The sequence below is a fragment of the Sus scrofa genome, chromosome 17 (genome assembly GCF_054392235.1).
Source record: "Sus scrofa isolate SSC_HxYL_T2T_F1_AM1 chromosome 17, Sscrofa_HxYL_maternal_Yorkshire_Landrace_v2.0, whole genome shotgun sequence".
Lineage (NCBI taxonomy): Eukaryota > Metazoa > Chordata > Mammalia > Artiodactyla > Suidae > Sus > Sus scrofa.
Genome location: NC_139399.1, coordinates 56,674,743 through 56,689,142, shown reverse-complemented (window position 1 = coordinate 56,689,142; position 14,400 = coordinate 56,674,743). Strand labels below are relative to the sequence as shown.

At 42.7% G+C, this 14,400-nt stretch overlaps 1 protein-coding gene across 1 annotated transcript in view; it reads right to left on the bottom strand.

Moving 5' to 3' along the window:
- EYA2 (EYA transcriptional coactivator and phosphatase 2) overlaps positions 1–14,106 on the bottom strand; it is a 315,037-nt gene extending 300,931 nt beyond the window's left edge. The window contains exons 1-2 of the mRNA XM_021077395.2: positions 13,970–14,106; positions 8,551–8,583 (exon numbers count right to left, since the gene is read on the bottom strand). The gene's annotated coding sequence lies outside the window, so the exon portion shown is untranslated. The remainder of the gene's footprint in view (positions 1–8,550; positions 8,584–13,969) is intronic.
- Between the last annotated feature and the right edge of the window lie 294 nt (positions 14,107–14,400).

The window sequence follows — 14,400 nt, the reverse complement described above, 5'->3', positions numbered from 1 at the left end:
CTCTTACGGGGGTGGCAGGGCTGGGTGGTGTGGGGAGAAAGGTTTGGCTGTTCTTAGTTCCCCAGCAAATGGATGATTGGCCACAAGAGTTAAAACAAATGTTTCTGTTAGCGAGCCACTTCCCAGGTAAATAAACATCGTCAGCAGAAGTCAACAATAAGGGCATGAGGACAGGGCAACAGAAAGTACTTTCCAACCAACCCTGCCAGTGAGGTTGAGATATAGCTGCGTGTGAAAGTGTCCTAAAGCAAGTGCTTCTGGGGTGGCTTTTGTTTGTCCAGCACAGTGTTTCAAAACATCATGTAAAAGAATTAGATAGCATTATTAACAATAAGAAAAATGTATATAACACCTGGATTCCTAGCTTCTCCTGAAAAAATCAGAACATCTGTCAATAGTCAGCATATATTCCTGCCTAAATGGTATCAGCTGAACTGAGTGGTGGTTAGTCTCTCACGTTTACCACAGTCTCCACCACTCCCTACTGTGTCACTCCTGGACTTCTTCATTCATGCATCTTCACTCCTTGGCCCCTATGGTAATTTGAACTGCAGCCCTTAATTTGATGCGCATCCAAGGTTTTGAACGGGGCGAACATCAAGGCTGACCCTCTGATCTTATGAATGGGGAAACCGAGGCCCTCACACAATTAGGTAGAGGCTGAACTGAGCTAGGTCCCGGTTTCCTGATGTCTAAGTGACTTCTCTTTCTGCTGTGGCTCTCTTCTCTTTCTCCACATTCATCCTTAGGAGTTGAATTCTCAAAATTTCTCTCCAACTAGGTAACTAAAATGTATTATTGAATTTTCTCCCCTTTTTTTTTTTTTTGGAGAAGATTTGATTGCTTGGCATCTGTTTTAGCAAAAAAATCTGCTGTGAGGCTTTTTAACTCCTCCAATTGGAATTCATAATTTAGGACAGGGTCTCCAAGGTGGAGCAGGTCAGATTATCCACTGGGATCTGGGAAGACAACATAAGAAGTTCTATTTCTAAGTATCATTTACTCTAAAATAACAAGAAGGGCATTTAGCTCAACTAATACTTAATATTCCAGTTGGCAGCAATGCGTGTGTTAGATAGCCTTGGGTTCCTTAGGGTGTTAGAGATGGCCAGAGGGAACCATCTGGCCATCAGTGCCGAAGGGCAACACACTTTCATTCATTCACTTACCTCTGTCAGGTGTTGAAGGTTTAGTCAATTAACTTATACTATGTAGAAATTAACAAATGCTACTTAGAAGTTATTTACGTGCCCTCTCCATTCTCAGACCACTTTTCATTTCCCCCTTCTAGTTGGGGGATATCTTTCACATTGACAGTGGAAGTGATTATAACAGCCCTCCAAGTAAGTCTTTAGGTTTGGGGAAGAGCCGAGAATTCCTCTCTTTCCCAGTCTCCCAAAGCCAATCATCTCATATTGGTCGGTCCAGACTTTCAGATCCATGCCAGTGCACCATCCCACTGATTTGGTGGGCACCACGGTCTCTAACCGGGAGAACATACATCCTGGTACACTGTCCTGTTGCAGGCTAGCAGCCTCCTAGGCACCTCTGGCAACTAGAACTCAATTAGAGTGCTCAATACATGTATAGAAAAAGAGGAGCCTCCCTGATGGCCTTCTGAAGTGTCTGTCCATGCAGAGGAAGCCCCTGAGGGATGCCGCTATGCCCAATCAACTGCCCGTATCAATCTGCAAGACCCAGGGCAATTGTACAAATGGAGGCCCACTTACCATCTGTCTAAATTTCAAAATGTTAAATAGCCTCCCTCCTCCTTTTACAAATATACCTTCACATGACCCAGAGAGCCAGATTTAGATTTAGAATTCATTATCTTTTTCTTTTTAGGGCTGCGCCTGTGGCATATGGAAGTTCCCGGGCTAGGGGTTGAATCGGAGCTGCAGTTGCTGGTCTATGCCACAGCAAAGCCAGATCTCAGCCACGTCTGCAACCTACACCACAGCTTGCAGCAATGCCGGATCCTTAACCCACTGAGTGAGGCCAGGGATCAAACCTGTATCCTCATGGAAACTAGTCAGGTTCTTAACCTGCTGAACCACGATGAGAACTCCAGATTTTGAATTCTTGAATTTCTCCATGTTGTGGCTGGAATGTCACCTGACCCATAGTCCACCTCCCTTTCCCTCTGACCTCTGGCTCCATCCTACCACAAGGAGCTCTGTGCACACCCTGGCATGCTCCAGTCCTAGCTCTGCCCCACAACCCTTGGCCTCCTCTGGGGCTGCAGGGGGTGAACCTCACCAATGCAATCCACTCTTGGGAGGACAGTCCTGGGGAAGAGGCTCAATCAGCCCTGGAGAGAAATTCTAGGGTCCCGGGTGGGTGGTCCGGGACATGGAGGCATGTGGGCGCTGGGTGTTCGCATCCCCTTTGCCTGGCTGACTCCTCCCCACAGAGGGGGCACAGCTGGAGGAGGACCGGGTGGGGACTCTGTGGCCACTCTAGTTGTAACTGAACCAACCCTTCCCAAATGGCAACAGACAAGTGGCCAAAGAGATTCCCTGGGGAGAAGACAACAGGAATCATGCAAAAGCTCACGAAGAGGGCAGAGCTCATGTTCCTCCTCCTCCTCCAGGCATTCGGTCCGCTTATTCAAGGCCTTCTGGGTAAAGGTGGACTTAAAAATGAGAGAGAAAAGGATGGCTTTTTGAAGGAAAATTGGACTATGGAGAGAACATTTTAAAAATAAATGTTTAGAAATAACACCGTAAGGGATTACTGTTGATATATTTACATTATGAAAAACTATGTAAATTCCTATATAAGTGCTCAAAACTGTATCCAATTTGAAGATCTGGAAACAGCAGTTTTAAAATATAATTTAAAATCATCCCCTTCGTGGCTCAGTGGTAACGAACCCGACTAGACTCCATGAGGACGCGGGTTCGATCCCTGGCCTCGCTCAGTGGGTTAAGGATCCAGCGTTGCCATGAGCTGTGGTGTAGGTCACAGATTCAGCTTGGATCCCACATTGCTGTGGCTGTGATGTAAGCCAGCAGCTACAGGTCCAATTTGACCCCTAGCCTGGGAACTTCCATGTGCCACAGGTGCAGCCCTGAAAACACACACACACACACACAAAATCAACCCACTGTATATAATACAACAAAAAATAAAATTATCCCAACCTAACATTTCAGTGGATTTTCAACTCATGTGTTAAAAGTGTAAAAATTCAATACTTTTTCATTCGTTTTCAAGAACAATAGCTTAGGAGTTCCCCTTGTGGCTCAGTGGGTTAGGGACCCGATGTTGTCTCTGTGAGGATACAGACTCAATCCCTGGCCTCCCTCAGTGGGTTAAGGATCCGGTGTTGCTACAAGGTGCCACATATGTCACAGATGCAGCCCAGACTGGTGTTGCTATTGCTGTGGCATAGACTGCAACTGCAGCAACAATTAGAGTCCTATTCCAGGAACTTCCATAGGCCATGGTGCAGCCATTTAAAAAAAAAAAAATCAATAGCTTAACCTCAGGGAAGATAGAAGTAACCAGGCAAATTTCAACCAAAACCTTTGCAAAATTGTGTATGGAATGGAAATGATGGAAAGGACTTAAAACAAAAAACAAAAAACTACAGCAGGTGAAACGCTTCTTCCAGGTGGAAGCCATGTCTTTATGAGGTTACTGTTCATTTACGACAGCCATTAAAATCAAGCATTGATTTTAAAAATTTACCATATAATTATAAACCAAGAAATTAAAAATAATGTCACATTGTTTTCAATATTCAAGCAGTACTAATGGTTTAATGAGAGTAAAAAGATTTTTTAATGTCATTGAGTCATTTTTTTCAAAGTACTATTTCTTTATCATTTCCTCACACTTTTTCTTACATCTTCTTCACCATTCACAGAATATGGTTAATAGAGTAATATGTATATAATTTGTAAGTAAATAAATATGGGGAAATTGTTTCAAAATGTTTTGCCTGATCCGAAGTTTGAAGGAGTTCCCATTGTGGCTCAACAGAAATGAATCTGAATAGCATCCATGAGGACGAACGTTCAATCCCTGGTCTTGCTCAGTGGGTTAAGGATCTCACGTTGCCGTGAGCTGTGGTGTGGGTTGCAGATGCGGCTTGGATCTGGCATTGCTGTGGCTGTGGCATAAGGCTGGCAGCTATATCTCTGATTCGATCCCTAGCCTGAGAACCTCCTTATGCAGTAGGTGTGGCCCTAAAAAGAAAATAAAAGAAGCAGCTAAACAAAGCTCTGGGCTCAGGTGTGGGTGGAACTAGGCTTCCCAACCTCACTGTGGTTTGCAGCACAGGATTTCTGTCCAGCTCCAATCCCTCCAAAATGAAAAAAAAAAAAAGTAGAAGAAAAAGAAGTTTGGAGACCACTGACTTAGGGTGGAATGAAACCACCATCAACACTTCGGCAGGTCTCTCCACGAGTGGATGCTTTCTCCTTATCCCTCCTAGACCCTTGCAAATAAATTACACCATCTGCTTCCAGGGGAGGTAGGGCCGATGTTGTTTGTCTATCGCATTCAGCATTCAGGAGCCTCTGGTTTCTATTTCATAATTGGAGTGATGCAGATAGCCAGAGCCACAGTCTGCTTTCGTTTAAACTCTTGGTTTTTAGGACTGATCTGAGCAAGCCTGTTTACTCAATCTCAAACAGAAAAGTCACTGCTGAGGGCAAGAGACAGTGAAAGCCAACGAGCAGTGGTGAACACGCTGTCGCTATGTGAGCAAGTGTTTGATAACAGATGTGAAGGAGCTGGCAGTAATAATCAACGGCATTTACAGAATGCTCATTCAGTGCTGCGCGGCGGGGCTTTATGTGTGCTTAACACCCCTATATGGTGAGAACTATTATTCACTTTAATTTTTATTTTATTTTATTTATTTATTTATTTATTTTGTCTTCTTGCTTTTTCTAGGGTCACTTCCCATGGCATATGGAGGTTCCCAGGCTAGGGGTCTAATCAGAGCTATAGCCGCCGGTCTACACCACAGCCACAGCAACGCGGGATCCAAACTGCATCTGCAACCTACACCACAGCTCACAGCAACACCAGATCCTTAACCCACTGAGCAAGGCCAGGGACCGAACCCGCAACCTTGTGGTTCCTAGTCAGATTCGTTAACCACTGCGCCACGACGGGAACTCCTGGTTAATTTTTTTTTTTAATATATTTACTGATCTTGTGTGTTATTTTTTTTATAATTTTTTTTTATTTTCCCACTGTACAGCAAGGGGGTCAGGTTATCCTTACATGTATACATTACAATTACATTTTTTCCCCCACCCTTTCTTCTGGTTAATACTTTTTAAAAGGGAGAAGAGGAAGAATAGAGGAACAACAACAACAACAAAAAAAAAACCAGGGGGATTAATTGCAAATAAACAATAAAATGACAGATTGAAACCCATTCACATAAAAATTATATTAAATAGTAGTGGAGTAAACATTCTAATTAAAAGGCAGAGATTTTCAGACAAAAATCAAGGCCCAATATTGTTCTGTCTTCAAAAGACACTCTTTACATAGAAAGACATAGATAAGTCAAATATAAATGGATGGAAAATATATACAAAATCTGCAAACAGCCTAAGAAGGCAGGAATGACTGTACTAACAGGAAATAAAATAGGTTTCGAGTGAAAAAAGAAAAAGGAAAATTTCAAAATGATAAAAGGGTCATTTCAACAGTCAGACACAATAACTATAAATATATGTGCGACTAATAGCAGAGCTTCCAAATAAATAAAGCAAAAATTCACAGAATCAAAGAGAGATATAGACAATTCTACAATTATATTGTAGACTCTAATATTCTTCTCTCAACAATTGAGAAAACAATTACAAAACCATAAATTTGCACAGTACTATCAAACACATTGACTAAATCTGTATTTCATAGAAACAATTGCAGAATATAAAATTCTTCTCAAGTGCACCATAATGAACCCTACTTTAGTCTGTTTACAAAGACTGAAGTCATATAGGTTATGTTCTCTGATCACATGGAATTAAATATCAATAACACTAAGATATCTAGGAAAGTTCCCAAACATTTGGGGACTAGACAGAACACATATCAAGGAAGAAGCCATGAAATAAATTAGAAAATGTCTTAAACTGAATAATAACGATAATAAAACACATCAAAACTTATGGGATGCAGTTATATCAGTACTTAGAGGAAAATTAGTATCTTTCAATGTTTACATTAGATAAGAAAGATTTATACTTAATTATCTAAGAGTCTACCTTAAGAAATTAAGAAAACCAAATTAAAAGGAAAGAAGTAATAAACAAAATGAAATAAGTCATTGTCACACAATAGAGAAATCAATGAAACTAAAAGCTGGTTCTGAGCAAAGAGCAATAAAATTGATAAGCATTTAGCTAGATGCTCAAGGAAAAAATGTGAGTAATGGAAGAGGGAACATCACCTCAATTCCTAAAAATAATAAAAGGGTAAGAAGGAAATACTATGAACAGCTTTATGCCATAAATTTGACAACTAGATAAAATGAACAAATTACTTAAAAGACAAAACTAAAAGAATGTTTACTTGTTATACAGTAGAAAGCAGCTGAACTGTCTTCTTCCCGAGCCCACACATCTAAGTACACTATCCACATTATAATCTTTGCTGATAAGTATTCTCAATCTTACCTTTATAATTTTACTATTTACATATACATCTATACAGAATCCATAGCATTATATTGCATGCTCTTAAAATATTTTATAAATGGTATTATTTTATATGTGTATTTCTGAAACTTACATTTTATACTTAGCACTGATTTGTGATGTGTCTCTCTTGATACATCGTCCTTCCTCTCTACCATATAACACCCACTTGCAAATGACGACAGATTTTTTTTCCATTTTCCTGGAGCCCTCCCCACCCACTGCTAATTTTTCACCACTATCAACAATGCTATAATGAACATCCTCATACAAGTGTCCTAGGGTACACGTAATACACACAACTAGGAACTGTTGGACTAAGGATACTAGATTATGATAGATTGGTCTCCTACCAGGAGCTTGTGACAACTGCTTTTGCTCCACATTTGTGAATACTTAGTATTGTCAAATAAATTATTTTATTTGATCAGATAAGTTTAGAGTTAAAAATGTAACCTTGAAGTTAAAAAAAAAATTTAGCCTTTAAAAATATTCAGAATTTGGTATAGCCCCTATGGAGAACAGCATAGAGAGTCCTTTAAAAAAAACTAAAAATACAATTACCATATGATTCTGTAATTCCACTGCTGGGCATATATCCTGAGGAAACTATAATTCAAAAAGATACATGCACCCCAATATTTCTAGCAAAATTATTTACAATAGCCAAAACATGGAAACAACCTAAATGTCCATTGACAGATGAATGGATAAAGAAGATGTGGTGCTATATACAATGGAATACTATTCAGCCATTAAAAAGAATGAAATAATGTTCATATGCAGCAACATGGATGGATTTAGAAATTATACTAAGTAAGCCAGACAAAGACAAATATATGACATCACTTAAATGTGGAATCCAAAAAAAAAGATAAAAGTAAACATTTAAAAACAGAAATAGACTCACAGGCATAGAAAACAAACTTAGAGTCACCAAAGGGGAAGAGGGGAGAGGGAGCTTGGGATTAACATATACATACTACTATATATAAAGCAGATAACTGAGAAGGACCTACTGTATAGCACGGGGTACTCTACTCAATATTTTGTAATAACCCATAAGGGAAAAGAATCTGAAAAAGAATAGCTATATATGTATACATTACTGAATCACTGTGCTGTACAACTGAAAGTAACATGACTTTGCAAATCAACCATACTTCATAAAATAACAATGCAGAACATATTGGATCATTGAATTACGCCCAGATAACAGTCTAATCAGATGGATAGCTTAAGGCAGGTGGATATTTTTTAATCAACTTTGAATAGATATAATTTACATACAATAAAATGCAAGTTACAGTTGGATGAGCTTTGACAAATCTATACCTATGTAGCCATCACCACAATCAAGATATGGGACACATCGCCATCAAATTTACATTTACATCGCTCTCCAAATTTCCTGTGTCCCCTGCCAGCCAATACTCACCCCCATCCCTGGCCCCAGGAAACCACAGACTTCTTTCTGTCACTACAGATTGGATTGGTCTTCCCTAGGATGTCACATAAACAGAATCATACACTATCCACTGTTTGGTGTCTAGCTTTTCGAGTTCAGCCAGTTTTTGAGATTCTTGTTATTGCATGGAAGAGAAGTTTCTTCTTTTTTATTACTATTACTATTGTATGGATATGTCACATTTTGTTCACCCATTCACCAGTTGATGGACACCTGAGTTGTTCCACTCATTGTCCATCATGAATGATGCTACTTTGAATATTTTACCTGCAAGTCTGTGTGGATACATGCTTTTGTTTCTTTGGGGTATGTAACCACAGACTTGCTGTTCACAGGGCAGGTGTGTGTTGAAGGCAAGGAGTTAGGAATATCTCCCTTAGTAATTGTATTGCCTTATTCAGGACTTACCTGTATTCTGGTGGGCAGCCAAGTGAATTTTCCCTAAGAAAGGAAAAAAACAAAAAACAAAAAATGTTAGAATAAAGGTAGATGGAAGAAATGAAGGTTTATTCAACTTATCATCCTGGCATGTCCCACTCTGAAATAGAATCCACAAAAGGAAAGGCAAGATAAGCATTTGATTCTTCTATTTATTAATTGGCAAAATAATGTAAGAACAAGAAGTAGGAATACAGGTTTTAGTCTAATATGAAGAAATATTCTAAAGTAATTATTCAAAGGTGAAATGAATTCCCTCTAAGGGTTTAACAAGAAGTCAGGGGGCCATTTGGTGGCAGGGATGCTGTGGGAGAGCCTCAAGCCTTATTTGTATCTTGCACCCCTCAAATTTCAGAATCATTACTTTTACAGGCGTGTGGCCAGGGCGAGGGGGTCAAGTGTTGGGACAAGTTATCCATCACTTGATTGCAGCTCTTGACTGTGAATCCTGGAACCCTGCTCTCGGCAATCTTGAGTTAAAGCGACTTTGTGGTGAGGCTCTCAGGAGCTCATGGAATTGTTGGGAAGGCTGCAGAATGGGGGACAGAAACACGCAGGAGCAAGGATGCTCTAGAAGGAGGCCGGAATGAATGTACTCCTGTCTTTTAATCACTCTGAGCTTAAATTCCAGAGAGGGCGCCCCCTGCTGTCCTAGCTTGGGTCACTCCCAGGCCTTCTCCTAGGCCAGGGGTGGGTCTCACCTGATGAACAGCACTGCTCTGGTCCCTAAGACACACGTAGTCAGGGAAGAGGAGTCACATTGTCATAGCCCTTGGACTAGATATGGAAAGAGAGATTAGAAATACCACTCATTCATTCATTCATCTAGAAAATGCTGAATTTGTGCCTGTGGGGGGGCCAACTCCTAGGACAGCCATCTGGGCTGGAGCCAGGTAGGAAGGGTAAGAGGCCTGAAGATTTATAACTCTGGGGGGGCCTCTTTGAGAATAAGCATAGAAGCAGGTCTGAATTTTGCCTCTGTTACTATACACACCCTCCTGAGCTTTCCCCAGGAGCCTCGCAGGACTTTGGAAAAAGCCACATAAGTGAAGACCTGACACTTCAACTGAGGCAGCCTCAGGGTAAACCCATCTTTGCTTACATGCAGCATTTTCATCATTTTTTTTTTTTTCTTTTTAGGGCCATACCCAAGGCATATGGAGGTTCCCAGGCTAGGAGTCAAATCAGAACCACAGCCACATTAACGTCAGCTCCAAGCCACGTCTGTGACCTACACCACAGCTCACGGCCACGCCCAATCCTTAACCCACTAAGTGAGGCCAGGGATCGAACCTGCATCCTCACGCATGCCAGTCAGATTTGTTTCTGCTGAGCCACGATGGGAACTCCCATCTTTATTACTTTTTTTAATGATCAAATGAAACAAGAAACGCAAAGAACTCAGCGCCATGTCCTAGCACAGAAGTGCTCCTTCTGAACAGCTAACAATTAAGCCCTTTCCGTGAGCCAGGCAATGCTCTAGGCACTTGACATGGATTAACTTGTTAAACCATCACAGTGGATTTATAAAGTAGGTGAAATTAACTACTCCATTTTACAGATGAGAAAATCAAGGCCCCAAGGGTTTCATGCTCCATGCCACGTCTCCTAACCTATGAATGATCCGGCAGTTCTGGCTCCAGGGTCCCAGCTCTTAACCACTGGACTTTATGGCTCTTGTTGAAAGGCAGAGTTGTTTTTTTTCTTTTTTTCTTTTTTTTTTTTATTACCTTTTTTTGAATATCAACATGCCCCATTGCAAGAAAGTCTCTCTGAGCAAAATGAGACCTTTATCCTGTAATGCAGGTGAAAGCCCCTCTGGAACCCCAGAAGCCTGTTTTCTGAAGGTTGCACTCCTGGTGAAAGAAAACTTCTCCTCCCCCAGGGGGAGCGTGTGAAAATGCTTCGTCCCAAGAACACGTGTTACACATGACCTGCTTGCCAGACTCCCAATTCTCCGACCTTACACAATGAAACTCAGAACTCAATTAACTTCCGCCTCTACTTTATATCACCCCTAATGGGAAAACCGGAGACAAATGCAGTTCTATTTCTGTGCAATTTAACTACGCGTAGAAGAGACAGGCTTGCAGACACTGACTTGTGAGCAGAACGGAGGCTCACCCCATTTGGGTCTTTCTTTCCAAGATGGGGATCTGTCCTCTGCTGAAGGATGGCTGTGGCCTGTCGGCCGGGGGACGGCTGAGGTTATTGAAGGGTTAACTCTGCCCATTTGCAAGAAGCACTTGGTCTATCTGCTGCAAGAAGCACTTTTTTATCTTTTTTTTTTTTTGCCTTTTCTAGGGCCGCTCTTGCAATATGTGGAGGTTCCCAGGCTAGGGGTACAATGGGAGCTGTTGCTGCCGGCCTATACCAGAGCCACAGCAACAAGGGATCCGAGCTGCGTCGGCGACCTACACCACAGCTCACGGCAACGCCAGATCCTTAACCCACTGAGCGAGGCCAGGGATCGAACCCGAAACCTCATGGTTCCTAGTCGGATTCGTTAACCACTGCGCCACAACAGGAACTCCAAGAAGAAGCACTTTTTTAAAACTCGCGGGGCACGGTGTGGCCCTTAGTAGCAGCAACTTCTTTCAGCTGAGGAGTGAAATCACTTGAGGAATCATAGCAAAGAGCATGATGACCAGAGGGCCACTTCATCCTGGAAAAGCCTCTCTAGCTTGTTCTATCAATTGGAGGTGCACACATCGCCTGAAGGGGTTTCACGGGAAAACCTGAGTACCAAATGGCTTCAAGAGGGTTGTTTCCAAGGTCTAATCTTGAGAAGCGATGCTTCTGGCCTCTCTCCTTACCCTCTGCAAAGCTGTTAATGCAACAAGTGTGAAGGCAATGCCGAATCTCCTTCCTCAAATCCTGCAGTGGCTTCTCACCGCCCTTAGAATCAAGGCAAACTCTAAGGTGGTTCACACACCCTAGGGACCTGGCCTCCCAGAGTCGTCTCTCACACTGCAAGCTCTGATGCAGCACCAACTGTCCTGGACGTTCCCCAGTTCCTCCAAAGCATCATAGGTTCTCTTTGGTTTTCATAGCCTCTGCCTGGAATTCTCGCCCAGAATCAGTTATTTTTTGCTGACCCAGCATAATGCCCTCTTCTGGTAATGGCATCTCAATCTCCTTGGGAACCCACCCTCCCTCAGATCTGTCTGCATAATTTGGATAGATGTGATCATACTAGGGAGGTGGAATAGGACCCATGCCTGGCCAGACTGGAGTCAACCTTAAGACTTTTGCTGGCAATGTCATGAGGTACCGTTCTACTGGGGTTTTGGAGACAGAACGACAGCCTGGAGTGCCTCGGGGACATCTTTGCCACCATTCGAGAAACCTGCTTGAACATGAAGCCACACAGAGGAATACAGATCTAAGAGACAGAGACAGTTTCCTAATGCTATCATTTAAGCACCTGGAACCAGCCATACCTGAAGTCAGCTACTCTGGGAATTTGCACTTACATGAGCCAATGTGTTCCCCTGTTGCTTAAGGCAACTTGGGCTAAGTTTCTGTCAACTGCGACTAGAGAGTTTCTCAAGAACACACTTTCCCTTTTCTTTGGTTAACTCTTGTCCATCCTTCAGGTATCAACTTAGAGGTTTCCCTGTTCCTCCAGTCTAGATTTTGTTTCTCCTCTGTCCATCCATAGAACCCTGTATTTTCCACATATTAACATTCACATCACTGCACTGTAGTTTCTTATTGGCTCATTTGATTCCCTCCCTAGACTCTGGGCCACAAGCATGAGTCTTCCTGTGGTATTCACCAGTGTGTCCAGCTCTGTGCCTAGTATACATTAGGCTGTTAGTCATTTTTGTTGATCAGATAAATTATTTATCTAATAGAAATCACTGAACTTGTACCTAGGAGTCTCTATCAATTTGGAGAGATTGAGTCAATGCCTGAACCCCTGTACTGAGAATTCTGAGACTGAATTCAGATTCATCAAAGAAAAAAAAATGCTGTGATCAGTCAGTACTGCCTGTCATGGGTCTGGGAATGTAGAGTTGCAATATCCATGCCACATGCTCACCATCTTTGGCTTATATTATCACTGAATTATTGCTCTTTGTTCTCAATCTGTTCTTTGAGTGAACATCTTGTCTCTTCAATTAGATTGTAACCTCTACGTCTTTTGTTTGGGGTTTTTTTCCAGGTATACAGAAGGTATGCAGAAGTTCCCAAGCCTGGGATCAAACCTGTGCCATGAGCCACAGCAGTGACAACGCCAGATCATTAACCTGCTGAGCCACCAAGGAAGTCCAGATTGTAACCTCTTGGAAGGCGTGGATCAAATCTTTGGCCTTTCAAGTGTTACTGATCTCTCTGGATCATACTTAGAATTGCTCAGTAAATATGAGGCAGATCTACATCCTTTCAAAGTGACAATTTGGAGACTCCACAACTGTAACTGTCCAACCACCTCACCATCTCTCCATGGTCTAGTGAGGGCCCTGGTCCTCAGGTCTCCGGATCAGACTAAGATTTATAGATAGCACTGGCTTTCCTGGGTCTCCTGTAGATCGTGGGACTTCTCAGCTTCCATTAACTGCATGAGCCAGCTGCACATAATAGAGCTCCTCCCTTCCCCCCTCACGGCATATCTCCTACTGGTTCTGCTTCTCTAGAGAATTCTGATTAAGACAATACTGGTGCTATTTCACGGCATTTAGGAACACAAGCTATCCTACCAATCAAAGGCTGCAGTAATTCCTAAGAATGAAATAAACACGAGCTTCAAGCATTCCTCAGAATGAAATCAGTGAGTAAATTGGACGAATGAGATGGACTGTCAACTCCACGTGCCCACTCTCTTCGCCACTGCAGGGGCAGAAAGTGGCACATTTCTCAGCCCCCCCACCCCCATCCCTCCTTGTTAGCAGGCTTCCTATAGGTTCTACCGACAGGAGGCCATTGTTGAGTTCATGGAAGGTGGGAGAAGGAAGAGGCCATTTTCCCAGCTCCTCTCGCAGGTGACACTGGCAGCACCACCAGCAGTGGTGGTGGCAGAGTGACATGTGGCTTCTGACCCTGCCCAGGCAGCTCGTTCCCATCAGCAGCAGACTCGGAGGCACCAAGCCTGTAGATTCTGATAACCTCACACCTCCGTCTTGTTCCTCCAGCCCTTCCAACACCTTACTAATCAATTCCTTGTATTAAATTCCCTCCGTGAAATATGAGTTTGGATACTCAGTGATAAAATGAACTGGAGTAATACACACTTGGGCGGTTATCTAACCCAGCCCAGGATCCTGTTCTCAGGGAACAGCCTCCAAAGACCCGTGGAAGGCGTCCCCCAAGGCCAAGTGTTTGGTTACCATGTGACCCCACCCCACCCACCCCCCATGCTGCTCATTGACCATTGTTAACTCACCTGATAAAAGTGGGGTGGTCAGATTGTTCTCCAGGGAATTAGAACATGTGACATTCAATCACTGAGTGGTCTCCGCTCTTGCTCAAATTTAAAACAGTCCACGTGTACAGTTCAGCAAGTCTCACCTGGAGTGGTATGGTCCTCCAGGGCAACGCCTGGAGACCTTTTTGGTTGTCACGACTTGGGGATACTACTGCCATCTAGTGGGTGGAGGCCAGGGATGCTGCTAAACATTCTGCAATGCACAAGACAGCCTCCACCTGGGAGAATGATCTGGCCCCCAGTGTCGTAGTAAGGATACAGAGACTGGAGGTTTGGAGATGGCTATGCTTGCCCACATGCTTGCTAGGGAAGGAAAAAATAGCTGCAAGCAAAAGAGGAAACAAGGCAGATGCATCCAGGTGATGGATATATGGGGAAATGTATTTTCT